Source organism: Acromyrmex echinatior, chromosome 13, assembly GCF_024713525.1.
Source record: "Acromyrmex echinatior isolate Ae372 chromosome 13, ASM2471352v2, whole genome shotgun sequence".
Classification (NCBI taxonomy): Eukaryota; Metazoa; Arthropoda; class Insecta; order Hymenoptera; family Formicidae; genus Acromyrmex; species Acromyrmex echinatior.
Genome location: NC_141864.1, coordinates 6,192,231 through 6,211,197, shown reverse-complemented (window position 1 = coordinate 6,211,197; position 18,967 = coordinate 6,192,231). Strand labels below are relative to the sequence as shown.

Here is an 18,967-nt window from a genome sequence, read left to right as displayed (position 1 = left end):
TTCTATTTTATTGTACTAGCGCTTGTTTCTTTGCAAGTACACTAAGGACCTCTATTTACGAAGAAATTGGATTTAAGAGGCACGCACTTCATAATTTCTTTCTAGCTGTGCTTGGCTATGCTCAGAAAATCACATTTCTGGGAAGTTCTGAAAGTGCTCTTTATTGAAGTTCTCCTGTTTGTATTTTCGTATTTGATCTTTGCTACTTTCATGGATTTGCTTTCTATTTGCATACTTCTAAAGATTTCAGTACTACGTCTACTAAGTAGTAGAGTATTTCATGTTTTTGTGTAATTTTAGAATAAGTGTAAAACCAGATAATAAAAATTGTGAACTTTCTGTTAAATTTCATAAACTGTGATAAAAATGCATAATAATTATATTCATGATGTCCCAAAACTACCGTTTTTTTATTTTAAAAGTTATTAAAACTATTATATAAATATGACGAAATGGCAAATAGTTCTCAGGTGATAAAAAATGGCCAATATCTGTCGTATTAGCATAAACACTTTACACACTCATATTAATTGTGCTTAATATATCAATCTGTTATTTCGTGCTGATTTATAGTACTTAAAATTTTTTATACAAATAGATATATTATATTTAAATTACTTGTGATGTATATACAAGAATTATTTTAATATATTAAATATTTTAATATAATCGATATATGACTGGTTTTAAAAAATATGCAAAATATATTTTATAATAATTTACGTGATATACTCTTCCGTCCCATTACAAAACTGTACGTATACTAGATTAAAAATAATACTAGCATCTTGTAAGAATAAATACAATTTTAGTAACGTGTTCTTTATTTAAAAAATTAATTAGATTATGCGACTGTGAAATTTTTAATTATTTTTTTATTTACTTAATGTTTGCAATATGTATGGTTATACAGTTTCGAATTTAAATGACCAAACTTTGAGAGCGTATAAGGAATACGATAAACTAAGAAAAAAAGTCCTTTAGAGAGATGTTCGCTTTTGCTTTGTTTTGGAGAAAATTGCAAAAAAAGACAAAATGTATTATAATTTTCGAAATATTATTGTTTTCAAAACGGAATATTATTGTTTTACGATTTCACCAATAATACTTCAGAAGCATTAAAGTGACTATGTGAATAAATAAGTGTGAATGAATAAGTAACAAAAAAATATAAAATAAAAATGTTTTATCTTTTTTTGTAATTTTCTTCAAAACGAAACAAAAACGTGCATATCTCTAAAGGGCTTTTTTTTTTATCGATCCCCTACACGCTCCCGATTTAAATTTCGCTTCATTTAAATTCGAAACCTGCATGATACAGTCAGTATGAATATTAAAAAAGTGTCAAGTATTTATTATTTGATTGTTTTAATTTATTTAATTCAATAATAAACAAATTTAAATGGCTAAAATTTAAAAACAATATTACAAAGAGCATACACCACTACGCAAGGTCTTTTGAGCGAGAAACAATATATAAATTTATTAAATATAAAAAGAACGATTTTAAAATATAAACCTTTCTTAATTAGACCATCTTCACATACAGTAGACATATAATAAATACATTAATTCAAATCAAGATGTTATCGCAATTAGATTGACATATTAATTTAAATAAAGATATTATCGCAATTAGATTGATAGATGCCTTAAATTGTGAGACTAGAGTCTTATCAGTTCCAATAAAATTTGACGTGAAAAACGCACGTTATAATGACAGTTATATGCAGATTAAATAAATTCGTCCTTTGACAGATATTATATTCAATGTGTCCATAATTTAAAAAAATGGCTAAGTTCGAACGCATAATTTCCAGATTCTGCATCGAGAATTTTAGCCAAAAAATCAGATTTGTTAAAAGAAAAGATTGTTCTGGTTCTAGATAACGATAACAAAATGCCACATTTTTTCGTTATCTAGAACAATCTTTTCTATTTCAAGAATCTGAAAATTATGCGTTCGAACACTTAGCCATTTTTTCTTATATTGTTTTTGTTATATTGTTTTTAATTAATCAATTTATTTAATTTTTTTAGATAAATAATAATTTCTTAATAGGCTTATAATTATTCTGTTGGATAATAAGGTTTTAAAATATACCAATAAATAACGTAATAAATTTTATTCATAAACTTCATGTATGCGTGGGTGCTCCCTTGTATGCGCAATTCTGTAATGATTCCACATGTTAAAATTGAATATTATATTCTATACTAAATTTTAGTAACTGTTTCATTTTAATAAAATGAAATTCGTACATTTATTTGATATTTTCATACTCTTAAATCTTGATACATCTTATATGTATCAGAGATGCATATTATATAAATCTGACATAATTTTTACAAACCTACTATCTGAATTTAAATTTATAATAAAGGATAATATTTGTTATTTATAAAATTCAACGTATAACGTGACAGAAATGGAATTGCAAAAAATCTATGTATATGAGTGCAACATGAAATTTGAGAGGACGAGATCTGGAAGAAGAATGACGGCAGAATAATTAGGGAGAGTGGATATCTATTATTTTATTCCTTGTAAAATTTATTAACAATAGTTATTTAGTTGGCAATTATTACGTGTAATAACTATTTCTTGAAATATTAATTATTTTGAATGATGTTATAATTTGAATATATATACTATATATATATACTATATAATTATTTTAGAAAAAATATATAATTATTTTATCTAAATTTTAAGTAACTCTCCTTTTATCTAAATTATGTAAAAAGAGAATTACTTAAAAATTACTTCTGCAACAAATAAATTAAAATCCAAATTAAAACTGAGTAAAAAAATAACTTATAATAATTAATTAAAAAAATAATTGCTATATGAACGCATGCAGTGTGCATGCGTTCATGCAAAATAATCATACAATTCATGAAAAATAATTCATGAAAAATAATTCATGAAAAATAATCATACAATTACGAAAATATAATTTTTGTAAGCATTGAATTTTGAACCCATTATTAAATTAGATATAAAACAATCATGTATTATCTAAAATAAAAATTTTAAAGTATTATTTAAATTTTATACAAATTACTATTTTTGCTAAGATCTTTAGAGAATATATATAATTATTTTAGAATTATATATTTTATAAAAAAATGTATAATTATTTTAGATAATACATAATTATCTTATATCTATAATTAAATAATGGATTCAAAATTCAATGTTTACAAAAATTATATTTTCATAATTATGTATATTATCATATGATTATTTTTCAGCAAACTGCATACGTTCATATAGCAAATATTTTCTTAGTAAAAATAAATTTGTATAAAATTTTAAAGTATTATTTAAATTTTATACACATTTATTTTTGCTAAGATTTTTAGAGAATATATATAATTATTTGAGAAAAAATATATAATTATTTTATCTAAATTTTAAATAACTCTCCTTTTATCTAAATTATGTAAAAGGAGAATTACTTAAATATTACATCTGTAACAAATAAATTAAAATCCAAATTAAAACTGAGTAAAAAAATAACTAATAATCATTACTTTAAAAAATAATTGCTATATGAACGCATGCAGTTTGCTGAAAAACAATCATACAATTTTGAAAATATAATTTTTGTAAGCATTGAATTTTGAACCCATTATTTAATTAGATATAAAATAATTATATATTATCTAAAATAATTATATATATTCTTTAAAGATCTTAGTAAAAATAAATTTGTTTAAAATTTTAAAATATTTAAATTTTATACAAATTTATTTTTGCTAAAATTTTCTTTAGAGAATATATATAATTATTTTAGAAAACATATAGTACTTTATCTAAATTTTTAATAGCTCTCCTTTTATCTAAAATCTAAATTATGTAAAAAGAGAGTTACTTAAAAATTACTTAAAAATTTTATACAAATTTATTTTCGCTAAGATCTTCTTTAAAAAATATATATACAATAATTATTTTAGAGAATATATAATTACCTTAGAGAGAGAATGTATAATTATTTTATAGAATTATTTTATATAATTATTTTATAGAATATAGAATTATTTAAATCATTTTATTTAACAATGATTTAAAAATAATCATTTTTAAATTATTGTCAAATAAAATGATTTAAAAACTAGCGAAAAAAGGTTAATATTACACAAATAAAAAATAATATTTACCGCCAAGTTGCTCCATCAGTGCCCGATGTCTCTCCCAGACCTCCACCTCCTCTCAGAATATGCACAGGACACTCGCGTAAAACACTCGCGAATACACTGTAATCGCGCGCGGACTATAACTTGAGTCCAATAACTAGAACGGCACTCGCGAAACGCGCGACGCGACGAACCGACTGCGGTTCGTTCATTTTCAAGTAAATCGGCGACATTAGCTTCCCCGTTGGATTTTTACACGAAGAGAATGATTTTACTCAATATCTAAAAATTTATCTAGATATATACATTCAGATATATCCGAAAATTTTTAGATATTTGAGAAAAATCATTCTTTTCGCGTAAAATATCCTCTGGGTACTGAGCCCCCTCACTACGTCAAGGTGTACCCGTAAGAGGGAAGATAATCTGAAAAATGTAATAAATAGCTATATTACTATGCTATTATTGCAATCGATTAACTTTTAGAAACGAATATCACGTCTGCAATCCGTTATCATTGAAAAGCAGATAAAAGGGCTGAATCTTTTATTTATTCATAGATAATGTCTGTAAGATATGATCAGAATCTATAAAATAGGCTAGAGATTAATAAAAGGAAGAAATGTTTCTTTTATTAATTGTTCCAAAGTTACGATTAATTTTTTAACGGATCGTAACGAAAGATGCACAAAAACAAAAATTAATTAAATTATTAAACTGTATTAATTGTATTGAAAGCAGGAATTGCGACTTTTTTGCATGAGAGTATTCATATCAATGTTGCTTTTCTATGACTCGTGTGATACTGTTCGTACAAATAAATAGTCGTGTCGCATATTGCTCCTCTTCACATTTCTTTTTGAAACATATAATAATCGCAAAAAGTGCTAGATATAATACGAAATGTTGTATTTTATGAATATTCACATAATACGATTACTAGTATGAATAATTATTCATAAAGTATAATACAACGTTTCGTATTGTATTAGACATTCTTCGCGAAAAAGATTTCAAAAAGTAATATGAAAAGAAGCCGCGACACAGCTACGTTGTTTCTACGAGCTTCGGTAAGGGAATAATAACTGCGCGATAACTAGGCGTAAACATGACGCGCCGTTCCGTGCCACCTCGTACCATCCCCAACCGAAGGTCACGCGCCAACCGTCGAAATACTACGTACTAACGTACGCCTATTACAAAATCAGTAAAATAATATTCGTTACGTTTTAATATTCTTCGATGAATATTACACGATGCTTTATTATACGATTTACGTTTTATTTTTTGAATTCGTTACGCACACAATTCTATATCTTAGGCCGGTATTCATAGTCAGGGCTTATATTCAAGACCGTCTTAAATATAATTTTAAGAAGTCACGAATCAGAGATTCGTATTAATGTCTCAAGATATTACTTAAGACAGTCTTGAAATAAGAACGGACTGTGAATATCGTCCTTGGATATCTAATTTATATATCTGTAAATGTATAATACGAATTATATTTATAACATTATTATATTTAGTCCTGTTTCATAATTTAAAAAATGTTTGCGTTTATCTTTACTTAAAGAATGTATATTATTAATCTTATTATTAATCTTTATTCGAACGTGAATCGTCAAAGAGAGTAATAAAGATTGAGATATAACTCTGAGTACACACCTTAGTTTTGAGCAATATTACTATTTGAGCCTCCTTATGTAATTAATTAACAGTTCGCGTTCGTGAATCTCTAATTTTCGTAGATTAATGCGCGAGCGCCTCACGCCACACGTCCGTCTTACTGCGAAGTCGTCGAGCGAATGCCAAAGTGATGACGATCGACCACCGCGCCGCCCCCCTACGCCTTCGCCTCGCGACCCACCGCTTTTCGTCGCGCGCGACCCCTTCCCCCTCGAGTTTTTCGCCGGGTGCTATTTATAGCCTATTTAGGCGTTTGAAAAATATTGAACGGTTAGTACAATTATTCAAGTATTTTATATGATTTTGGCAAACGGATATCGCCGTACATTTCGCGTTTTGCTTTGTGGCATCTTGGGCACAATCCTATATTACTTGCATGGTTTTCTTAAACGAATTAGTAATTATTCGCGTGAGATATTTTTGATATTTTCAATAATTCTCAATTTTCATAATTCTTTTTAATGATCCATTCTTCAATAAAGATTGATAAAATATATGTTTTTTATATGCGAATTTTCTTAATATTGTGAAACAATTTGTGCTGAATACAGCTTTGGCTAAAAGTATTAAACATCTTGTTAATCATTATTTAATTTTTCACTTAATAAATTAATTTAAGACCTATTGTAACGCCGATCATGGCTCGATGAAGTAACATACGAATTATTTAAAATAAAAAATAGAAAATAAGGTTCAGAAACTTATTTAAAATATAAAATCGTAGGAATATGTGCAAAAAGCAGGTGCAAAAAGCTTGTTTAAAATAAAAGATATAAAATAGTTTCCGGAAACTTATATAAAATAATGAATTAATACTAAATAACGCTTTTAATTTTTTTATTTAAATTACATACTTTAATTTTCGTCGCTTTTGCAAGTAAATGAAAATTATTAAACGGTTCTTACGTACATTTTGACATCTTTAGAAAGTATTTGTATTTTTTTATACAAAAGTGTAAAAGCAACAAAAATGTTGCTCTGAAGCAAAAATATTTAAAGGATAAATATATTTCAATATCTTAAAATTGACATTCAAAATATTTTATAATTGGAATAATGTACATGTTTAAAAACATATATTATTATATATATTATATATGAAACATATTTATCCTTTAAATATTTTTGCTTCAGAGCAACATTTTTGTTGCTTTTACACTTTTGTATAAAAAAATACAGTTTTCTCATTTTGTTAACTATATTTAATTATAACAATTTATACACAATTTGTTATAAATATCCAACTTTACAAATACTTTCTAAAGATGTCAAAATGTACGTAAGAACCGTTTAATAATTTTCATTTACTTGCAAAAGCGACGAAAATTAAAGTATGTAATTTAAATAAAAAAATTAAAAGCGTATTTAGTATTAATTCATTATTTTATATAAGTTTTCGGAAACTATTTCTACATCTTTTATTTTAAACAAGTTTTTCGTACCTGTTCTTTTTACAGATTCCTACGATTTTAAATAAGTTTCTGGAACTTATTTTATATTTTTTATTTTAAATAATTCGTACGTTATTTTATCGAGCCATGATCGGCATTATACGTAAATTTAGAAAGTTTTAAGAAAGAATTTCCGAAACACGGATAATTTGCAGTAGTGGTAGTGTCTTAAATTAATTTATTATTAGTATGAATAACTGAAAAATTAAATAATGATTAACAAGATGTTTAGTACTTTTAGCCAAAGCTGTATTCAGCACAAATTGTTTCACGATATTAAGAAAATTAGCATATAAAAAACATATATTTTATCAATCTTTATTGAAGAATGGATCATTAAAAAGAATTATGAAAATTGAGAATTATTGAAAATATCAAAAATATCTCACGCGAATAATTACTAATTCGTTTAAGAGAACCATGCAAGTAATATAGGATTATGCCACAAAGCAAAACGCGAAATGTACGGCGATATCCGTTTGTCAAAATCATATAAAATACTTGAATAATTGTACTAACCGTTCAATATTTTTCAAACGCCTAAATAGGCTATAAATAGCACCCGGCGAAAAACTCGGGGGGGAAGGGGTCGCGCGCGACGAAAAGCGGTGGGTCGCGAGGCGAAGGTGAAGGGGGGCGCGGCGCAGTGGTCGATCGTCACTTTGGTATTCGCTCGACGACTTCGCAGCAAGACGGACGTGTGGTGTGAGGCGCTCGCGCATTAATCTACGAAAATTAGAGATTCACGAACGCGAACTGTTAATTAATTACATAAGGAGGCTCAAATAGTAATATTGCTCAAAACTAAGGTGTGTACTCAGAGTTATATCTCAATCTTTATTACTCTCTTTGACGATTCACGTTCGAATAAAAATTAATAATAAGATTAATAATATACATTCTTTAAGTAAAGATAAACGCAAACATTTTTTAAATTATGAAACAGGATTAAATATAATAATGTTATAAATATAATTCATATTATACATTTACAGATATATAAATTAGATATCCAAGGACGATATTCACAGTCCGTTCTTATTTCGAGACTGTCTTAAGTAATGTCTTAAGACATTAATACGGCCCTTTGATTCCTGACTTCTTAAAATTATACTTAAGACGGTCTTGAATATGAATTCTGTGACTGTGAATACCGGCCTAAGATATAGAATTGTGTGCGTAACGAATTCAAAAAATAAAACGTAAATCGTATAATAAAGCATCGTGTAATATTCATCGAAGAATATTAAAACGTAACGAATATTATTTTACTGATTTTGTAATAGGCGTACGTTAGTACGTAGTATTTCGACGGTTGGCGCGTGACCTTCGGTTGGGGATGGTACGAGGTGGCACGGAACGGCGCGTCATGTTTACGCCTAGTTATCGCGCAGTTATTATTCCCTTACCGAAGCTCGTACAAACAACGTAGCTGTGTCGCGGCTTCTTTTCACATTACTTTTTGAAATCTTTTTCGCGAAGAATATCTAATACAATACGAAACGTTGTATTATACTTTATGAATAATTATTCATACTAGTAATCGTATTATGTGAATATTCATAAAATACAACATTTCGTATTATATCTAGCACTTTTTGCGATTATTATATGTTTCAAAAAGAAATGTGAAGAGGAGCAATATGCGACACGACTATTTATTTGTACGAACAGTATCACACGAGTCATAGAAAAGCAACATTGATATGAATACTCTCATGCAAAAAAGTCGCAATTCCTGCTTTCAATACAATTAATACAGTTTAATAATTTAATTAATTTTTGTTTTTGTGCATCTTTCGTGCACGATCCGTTAAAAAATTAACCGTAACTTTGGAACAATTAATAAAAGAAACATTTCTTCCTTTTATTAATCTCTAGCCTATTTTATAGATTCTAATCATATCTTACAGACATTATCTATGAATAAATAAAAGATTCAACCCTTTTATCTGCTTTGACTTTTTCGCAATGATAACGAATTGCAGACGTGATATTCGTTCCTAAAAGTTAACCGATTGCAATAATAGCATAGTAATATAGCTATTTATTACATTTTTCAGATTATCTTCCCTCCTACACCTTGACGTGGTGAGGGGACTCAGTATCCAGAGGATATTTTACACGAAAAGCATGATTTTTCTCAAATATCTAAAAATTTTCGGATATGTCTAAATGTATATATCTAGATAAATTTTTAGATATTGAGTAAAATCATTCTCTTCGTGTAAAAATCCAACGGGGAAGCTAATGTCGCCGATTCACTTGAAAATGAACGAACCGCAGCCAGTTCGTCGCGTCGCGCGTTTCGCGAGTGCCGTTCTAGTTATTGGACTCAAGTTATTGTCCGCGCGCGATTAGTGTATTCGCGAGTGTTTTACGCGAGTGTCCTGTGCATATTCTGAGAGGAGGTGGAGGTCTGGGAGAGACATCGGGCACTGATGGAGCAACCTGGCGGTAAATATTATTTTTTATTTGTGTAATATTAACCTTTTTTCGCTAGTTTTTAAATCTTTTTATTTGACAATAATTTAAAAATGATTATTTTTAAATCATTGTTAAATAAAATGATTTAAATAATTCTATATTCTATAAAATAATTATATAAAATAATACTATAAAATAATTATATATTCTCTCTCAAAGGTAATTATATTAGGTGATGGTATTAATTCGTTGCGTTTTACAAGTGATGCGAAGTAGTTCCATTAATGTATTTTTTAATGCTCATGTGAAATAAATAACATTCTTTCATTAAAAAACGCTACGAATTAATTCCAACACCTAATATATTCTCTGAAATAATTATTGTATATATATTTTTTAAAGATCTTAGCGAAAATAAATTTGTATAAAATTTTTAAGTAATTTTTAAGTAACTCTCTTTTTACATAATTTAGATTTTAGGTAAAAGGAGAGCTATTAAAAATTTAGATAAAGTACTATATGTTTTCTAAAATAATTATATATATTCTCTAAAAAAAATTTTAGCAAAAATAAATTTGTATAAAATTTAAATATTTTAAAATTTTAAACAAATTTATTTTTACTAAGATCTTTAAAGAATATATATAATTATTTTAGAATTATATATTTTATAAAAAAATGTATAATTATTTTAGATAATACATAATTGTTTTATATCTAATTAAATAATGGGTTCAAAATTCAATACTTACAAAAATTATATTTTCAAAATTGTATGATTGTTTTTCAGCAAACTGCATGCGTTCATGTAGCAATTATTTTTTAATGTAATGATTATTAGTTATTTTTTTACTCAGTTTTAATTTGGATTTTAATTTATTTGTTACAGATGTAATTTTTAAGTAATTCTCCTTTTACATAATTTAGATAAAAGGAGAGTTATTTAAAATTTAGATAAAATAATTATATATTTTTTCTCAAATAATATATCTCTAAAAATCTTAGCAAAATAAATCTGTATAAAATTTAAATAATACTTTAAAATTTTATACAAATTTATTTTTACTAAGAAAATATTTGCTACAATAGCAAAAATAGTAATTTGTATAAAATTTAAATAATACTTTAAAATTTTTATTTTAGATAATACATTATTGTTTTATATCTAATTAAATAATGGGTTCAAAATTCAATGCTTACAAAAATTATATTTTCGTAATTGTATGATTATTTTTCATGAATTATTTTTCATGAATTGTATAATTATTTTGCATGAACGCATGCACACTGCGTTCATATAGCAATTATTTTTTAAATTAATTATTATAATTTATTTTTTCACTCAGTTTTAATTTGGATTTTAATTTATTTGTTGCAGAAGTAGTTTTTAAGTAATTCTCCTTTTACATAATTTAGATAAAAGGAGAGTTACTTAAAATTTAGATAAAATAATTTTATATATATATATATATATATATATATATATATATATATACATACATAATTATTTTAGAAAAAATATATAATTATTTTATCTAAATTTTAAGTAACTCTCCTTTTATCTAAATTATGTAAAAGGAGAATTACTGTATATCTATATATGTACCTGTATATACATAAATCAATATTAGAAAATATTAGATATATTTTAATAAAGCATACATATAGCAACATTCAAAATAATTAATACTTCACGAAATAGTCATTGCGCGCATGTAATAATTACCATCTAAATTATTACACGGCTAATTAATGTTACAGTATTAAATAAGACATAAATAATAGATATCCTCTCCCTAGCTGTTCTCCACGTCTCCCTAGACTTCATTCTTTTTCCAGATCTCTTTCTTTTAAGTTTCATATTGCCCTCATATACTATATTTATTTGCGAAAATACGGTTATTTACTATTGTTCACGCATTAATTATTAAAATATGACGATGATTACACGTCATATTCAAAGTAATAATATGCCCTCTTTATTATGCAATGGAAAAATAGTAAAAAAAGAATATAAACATAATACTGCTATTTTTTTCTTCGGTATGGAAAAGTAGTTATCTCTACTCTACATATTACGATAAAACGACAGTGATTTATCATATCCATTTTATAATCGCTTTGATTTCTATTTCGACTAAATAAATCGTGCGCAATATAAATTCGATAAATAGTTGACATGCTCACAAAGTTATTAATTGCAATAATTGATTGAACGTATCGTGCTGATAACTGTTAAATAATTCGTAAAGAATGATCGCATTTTGTAGATTGAACGCAACAATACACGGAGTATTGATCTGCTATTTGTTCGAAAGTTGACACACGAGTGTCTGTGTTCAAGCTGGCAAAGCAGCTAGTCTGTATGGAGAAAAAAAATTGGATATTTGTGAATGTAATTGCAATTAAATAGTAAAATAATTATAGTTAAAAGCTCTATTTATGATTATTATTGTTAATGTTAGTAATAATAATCATATAATTCTCTCAAATATAAAAAAATTGTATTATAAATTATGATCATTTCAAATATTAAAATATTAAAATATTAAGGTATAAATGGTAAATAAAATAAACATTTTTGTTAAGTAAAGGCAATCGCAATTATAATGAATGTAACTGTTTTAAATTGACTTACTATTTATGTGTGCAATGGTAATAACTAAAAAATATATTTAAAAAAAACTGAAGACTTTCAAGCAATGTGTGTACATTATTATTAATAGCACAATTGACTATATTTGCATATTTAAAACAACTATAAATATATAGTTATACTAAAAAATGACTATTAATTATAGTTATTAATTATTGCAATTGGAACCATTTTTTTTCTCAGTGTACTCATCAATTGAACATGATTGGTTCTTATTTGTAGACTCAATGAATGATCCTATTCAATCTAGATAAAGCAGTTAACTTGCTTGTTGAGTGGTTTGAATGTGATTAATTGGACCTATAAATAAGAACCAATTACCTAACTGCTTTGTCAACTTGAACGCGCCCAATCACATTCAACTGCTCGACAAGCAGATCAGCTGCTTGGACACAGTTACAATGATAGCGCTGCGACCTTAGCAAACATTGGCAATGACCCTCGTATGTCATAACAGTGACTACCAAGATCGCGACTAGTTTTCATATAACATTTTACATAGTGTGATCACTTAACAATGATCATTCACGAATATCTAGCGATTATTAGCCGACATATTCCACGATTAATAAGCATGTCAATTCAATGGCTAATTTCCGAAGTAGATACGCTAGATGTATTTATTTGACACAAATCACTGCGAAATTAAAAAAATGGAAAAGTTGAGAAGTTATTGTTTCGTAATATTAAAAAAAATGATTATTCTGTGCTGAGCGAGAGATACCAGTTTTTTTATGCTTGTTTTTCTTTTCGCATTATACTGCGCGTTGCGTGTGATTAAGATTTAGCAACGCGATTTGAGAACGACGTGTAAAGTGTCATATAATCATCCTGTTTTGATAATAGTTTATAATTTAATTAATTGTGTTTGCGTAAGCGTTGTGTTTTGCAACGATGAAATCTGAGAAAAGGAGATTTGAGAAGCATCGATGTACATAAATAAATGTATCAAGTTAAAAATATTACTAATAAATATGTAATATCTCATAACTTTATTGTTTCAAAATAAATGAATTAGTAAGAATTAATGTTAATATTTAGTTTTAGAAATTGTATGCATTTTTTGTGCATACGACAATATTATATTAAATAACGCGTGAAAATGATATACTTAGTCAATGATTTTACATGTGTATACGCTATAATAGTAATAAATAAAAGAATAGAAAGTGCATACATATATTTTACAATTGCATAGTGTAGCATATTAGTAACTAATTTATTTAATAAAGAATTTGTTATTACTTGAATGTATTCTAATATGCAATTTTAACACTGATTTTTTCTAAATTTATCTATTAATAATTTTTATTAATAGTATTTATTAATAATTTATTAATTATTTCTGTGTTATAGGATTGTCAATGTTGATTAATCTTTAGAATATACCATTAAAATATTTGGTATACGCGTACGTGATAAAATTATGGAACGTGGAAAATTAAAAATCTTGTTATTTTAATTCTTGTGATTTTAAAAAATTTTTTAAATCTAGAAAAACAGTGAAAATTTAGATTGCTAAGAAAAAGATAGAAAATGTTATTCGATAATTAAAATTACCTTTTTATTTGGGCATGTTAGAATTTTAAAACTTTATACAATTTTTAGAAGGAATTTTATAAACATTATCTGTATGACTAATTAACTTCTCTCTTATCAATAGGAAGATTTTTACAAATATATATCGTATCAATTATATCGTATTGCATCATTAATTATGGTACACATATAATTACATAAAACAAAAATGAAATTATTTCCGATTATTTATAATAGTAATTAAATTCGGCTGCATTGCATTTTTATACGTGTGATTAATTTATTTCAATTATACCGTATTGTTCCTTGAAATGTAATTATTTGTTGCGGTCTTCATTGCAATCACTTTGTGTTATTTTGTGTTAATACAAAGTAGTAGAAGTAATTAAACTGTATTAGCATTATTTCACGGCATTTATTGTCGATATTTTAAAGCATTCATTTAATAGTTTAAAGTCTCTACATAAATTATGCAATTGTATAGAATCTCATTCTTTTGAATTTGTACGTAAGTTCATTGTCTTGTGATAATTCTCCAACGTGATATTACCGAGGCATTATATGCTAATAACGTATTATATCAGCACATGATTATAAAGATCTACTGCCTGCAAACATAGCAGTCATAATGCAAATAGAAAGATAATTCAAATATTACTCTTTGTAATTTAAATACATATGTAAAACAATGATAAAACGGATAAATGAATTCTTTGAAATTAATAATATCCTATTATTATCATAGTTAAGTTAAAATAGAAATTGAAGATAATTAATAAAAGTGAAGTCTTTAACAATGCCATGAAAGGTAAAATTTACAAAGTAATTTGTTGCTAATAGTATGAGCCTTAATAAAGTCCGCTTAATAAGCAGATGAAGTAGAGTGAATATAGCAGATTTTAGCAGACGGCTGACTAGTGGTGTAAGTGCCGGTTTTATCAGACAGCATCGCACAAGTATCAGCATTATTAAAAGAGACATTATTATGCGAGCAGGTAATACTCGGGTCTCTTCCCTTGCTTGTTAATCGATATGCACTATCGTCTATTTCCAATCTAGTAAAACGCCCAATTCGAATTCTCGAAATTTCCATTTACTTACGTATGCTCTTTTGTAGTAAAAAATTGTTAATATCCAGGAAAACGGTGAAATCTGTTTGATCGTGTGCACTTTGCGAAATGATATTTTTTGTTTAATTGGACAAAGCTTTGTTTGAACAGCGATTACTTCACTGTCTTCTCTTTCCTACTCAATCCTATCCTATGAGTTGTAATGCTCACTAGTGCGTTGCTGCCAATTAAAGCATCGGATGCGATTTGCATACACACGTGGTATCGTAACGTTTAGTGGTTGTAAACTTCGGCAGACTATCGAGTGTTCCGTGTTTCCAGTCATTCCAGTGATAAAAGTTTCGCAGTATAAGCCATTTCCTAATACGGTCAATTCCCAAAGGATCAACCCACTGCATGCGGATCTGCGGAATACCACAGAATTTGTAGCTCTTTTATCGACGAGATTACATAGAAATTCAACGAAAGAAATAGATTGAAAATTTCGTATGAAAGTTAATAGAGAAGATAGGATAACATAAGGATAGGGATACAAATAAAATTGTAAGTTACGGAAGTAAAAAGAATAATAAGGTTTTGCGATACTCATGTCGGTCATTTTGAACTATGGCGTCAACGACGAGTAAGCGGAAAAGTTTCTTGAAACTTACATTCCAACTGATGACTTTCCGTCAATAAAAGTAGATCATAATTCGTACAGACTTATAGGACGTGCCAGAAACTATTTTAGGAAAGTAACGAGATGGAAAGCTGAGAACTCAGTAACTAAACTTTCATTATTGAAGTTATAGTTGTCAAAACAACGTTAAATTGTAAAGATAATATCACACTTTTTACAACTATTTTATAATATTAAGGAAGAATAATTTTGATATTTTTTGTTGATTCTTCTTTACTAAACTGTGACAATTTTAAAATAGAGTAAAAAATGCAATTTTGTTAACGAGGAATTATTTGTCTCTCTCCGATGAAAAAATAACTTTAGAATTATTAGTATTTTGTGAAAATTTAAAATATATATTAAATGAAGTAACTACAGATGTAAATATTATATAAGACGGAAAAATATTAGAATTTTAGAAAAAATTATAAAAAATTCGGAAATTAATGATTTTTTTTTCTTTTATTTTGACAGTTTTTTACTCGGATATTTTTTTTAGGTCATTTAGATCTGTTCGCATTGCTTGAAATCCCCCAAAATTTTTACACTTAAAGTGATATTATTAGAAAAATAGATTCGGGCGTTGAAATTAGAGAAGACACAGATGCTGAATGCAAAGAGTGCAAGCAACGCATACAGATCTATTAACCTATTATCATTTCATCAAGAATTGCAATAGTCAATAATACATATTTCCGCTTCGATGTAAAATTATAGAGACAAAAGTATTAAAAAGTATCGAAATAACAAGAAAAATGAATTCTATTTCTTCTCCTACATATTTAACATGAATTCTAAGATTTTTCATGCATTCTATTTTTTTATATTCTAAGAATTTTGTAATTTGGTCAAAAATACCGTCTTTTACAATAAAAAAACTAGTTTTTTATTTTGATATTTTTCTCCGAAGTAAAAAGTATCGTTTTTTTTAAATCTCTAGAAATAACACAAACTATTGATATACATTCTTTTGTATTATTTGTCTTATTTGATTGTTATCAACCCTTCGATATCACTTTTAGTGTGGCATAATCGAAGTTTTTTTTATTTGCTACTCTCTAATTTTTTTATTAATAAAAATACATACATTTATTGCTGTCATATTCTCCTTAATATCTAGCAATTTGATTGAAAAAGCATTTGTTATATATTTATTTTTGGACAATATTTTTCACAATACTTAGTATGATAAGTACATGACAAAATAGTATAGAGAGACATTGAAAGGTTAATAACTTCTTTTAATTTATATATATATATATATATATTTATATATATTTATAGACTTTTTAAAATGACTTTTAAATCTAAATCTTTTTAAAAATCAATACTTATATAAACGTCAACTATAAGTTAATAATCTAACATTTAAGGAATGTTATTGTTAAATGTTCGCAGAATGCGTGTATCATTTAAATAAACTTTCTACAGTATGATAAATTTTGAAATAATAAAAAGGAAATTACGTTTTAGTTCGTGATTTGTGATTAAAGATTAATTGCATAATACTTCAAAATATACATATATTTTATCTCACAAGTTACAAGTTAAAATGAAATTTTCTTTGTTTCATCACTTCAAAATTTATCATCGTACTAAAGTAAAATTTTGTCCAAAATATATATGTATATATGTTATCAATCTTCAGCTCGCATATATTTTGCAGCGAAAGTTGGCGCGTAGAATTCGTGTCGACTTTAGTAGCCATCGGCACTCATAAAATTGAACGTTGTGCATCTGCTTTATATTCATGAATTCGTCACCTGGACTGATTTCTACCGTCGAAGTTTCTTTCCACCAGACTCCGCGCCGGATATTAAAGCGATAACAGTTCGACTAATGCAAGAATAGGAAAATTTATGGTTAACCATTACGTTTAGTGAGTTAACCAGCTTGATTCTGTTAACGAACCCGCAATTCAAAACGGTCAGCGTTGCGTATTATTGCCGGAGATTCGTTACCGCAATCCGATTTTGGGAGAAATAATGATCCAAGTTTGTAATAACAAAAGATAAAGAGAATAAAACGTAAAATAAAAAAATTTTTTTAATATTAATAAAACAACGATTTTTATATCTTACTGTGCATTTTTAAGTAAGTATAGGGATATGTAAAAAAATTTTTCTACATATCCCTATACTATTAATTAATATATTTAGCTGCTTCTAGTTAAATTTTAAAGTAAATATTACAAACCATTTATTCCAATCTGCGTGCATGGGAAATGTTTTCAATCTTTAATTACATATTTTAGAAATTAAAGAGTGTGAATTTTATTTATTATATTTCTTATTTAAATTATAATGTCTAATTAAGTTTGTACGCAAAATTATAAAAAAAATTCATATTTAGTTTAATAAATAATAATATATGGTTCTATAAATAATTTAATATTTGTATCACATTATTGGATATCGTTTTTTGCAAATTTTTCTGAGTAGATACCTTTAACAATTTAAACGCGATTTATACTTTATATTTTATATTATTGAAAACGCGCCAGAAATTATAGGTTTTGTAATTTTGGAATATTTAATACGCATTTACTGTTTGTACTATTAAATGATTGATTGTACGCTAATTATCAGTCAGTGGATTTATGTATTCTTGATATTATGACATCTTGATTTGATTTATAACATCTTGATTTGACATAAAATTTATATTAATAATTTTAGCATTTAAAATGGCCACTTAGTGAGAATGACAGATTAATAAATTTGTTTTATCGTCTTTTGGTTCAATATCGATTGCAGTTTCGGATATTTTAGAGCATTGCAAGCTGATATCGTCAAATTTATATTTATAGTAGCATTTATAGTTTTTTAAAATATAAACTATTTTTAACGGCCCAGTTTGCATATATAAAAATACATCGCATTGCAATACTTTCTAAATTATTGCGTGGTTTTCCACGTACTTAGCATCACTAATACGGATGCTAATGCGCGTTCATCAAATGAATCGTTAACGATGGTAATTACCTTCGTTTGTTATGTTAAGCTTCGATAAGCCTGTCGATGTTTACGAAAGTGCATGTAACATATACACGCGGTTTTTAGCAATGGTATCTTATTGAAGGAATTAGGATTATTTGAAAACTTCCATCGCTGAAACGTGAAAAACTAGATTATTATGCAAATATTAGATTATCATTGCATTCAAAACACGTTTTGTTTGAAACAGTTTTTAAAAGAGTTATCTTGGAAGTATAATAAATATATTATAAAGGTTAAAAAAATATCGAATTTACTAATAAAATAATTATTATATGAAATTAATTATTATTATATGAAATTAAAAATATTAGAGATATGATACGCGGCAAAAA

General features: G+C 26.5%; 1 protein-coding gene across 2 annotated transcripts in view; it reads left to right on the top strand.

The window, feature by feature from the left end:
• Positions 1–18,967, top strand: part of LOC105150895 (alkaline phosphatase) — a 222,590-nt gene that overhangs the window by 39,811 nt on the left and 163,812 nt on the right. Inside the window, exons 1-2 of one of the 2 annotated variants that reach the window (XM_087412896.1) lie at positions 7,949–8,092; positions 9,347–9,740. The exons of the other annotated variant lie outside the window; for it this stretch is intronic. The gene's annotated coding sequence lies outside the window, so the exon portion shown is untranslated. Of the gene's footprint in view, positions 1–7,948; positions 8,093–9,346; positions 9,741–18,967 lie in introns of those variants that run through there. 2 annotated transcript variants of the gene reach the window in all.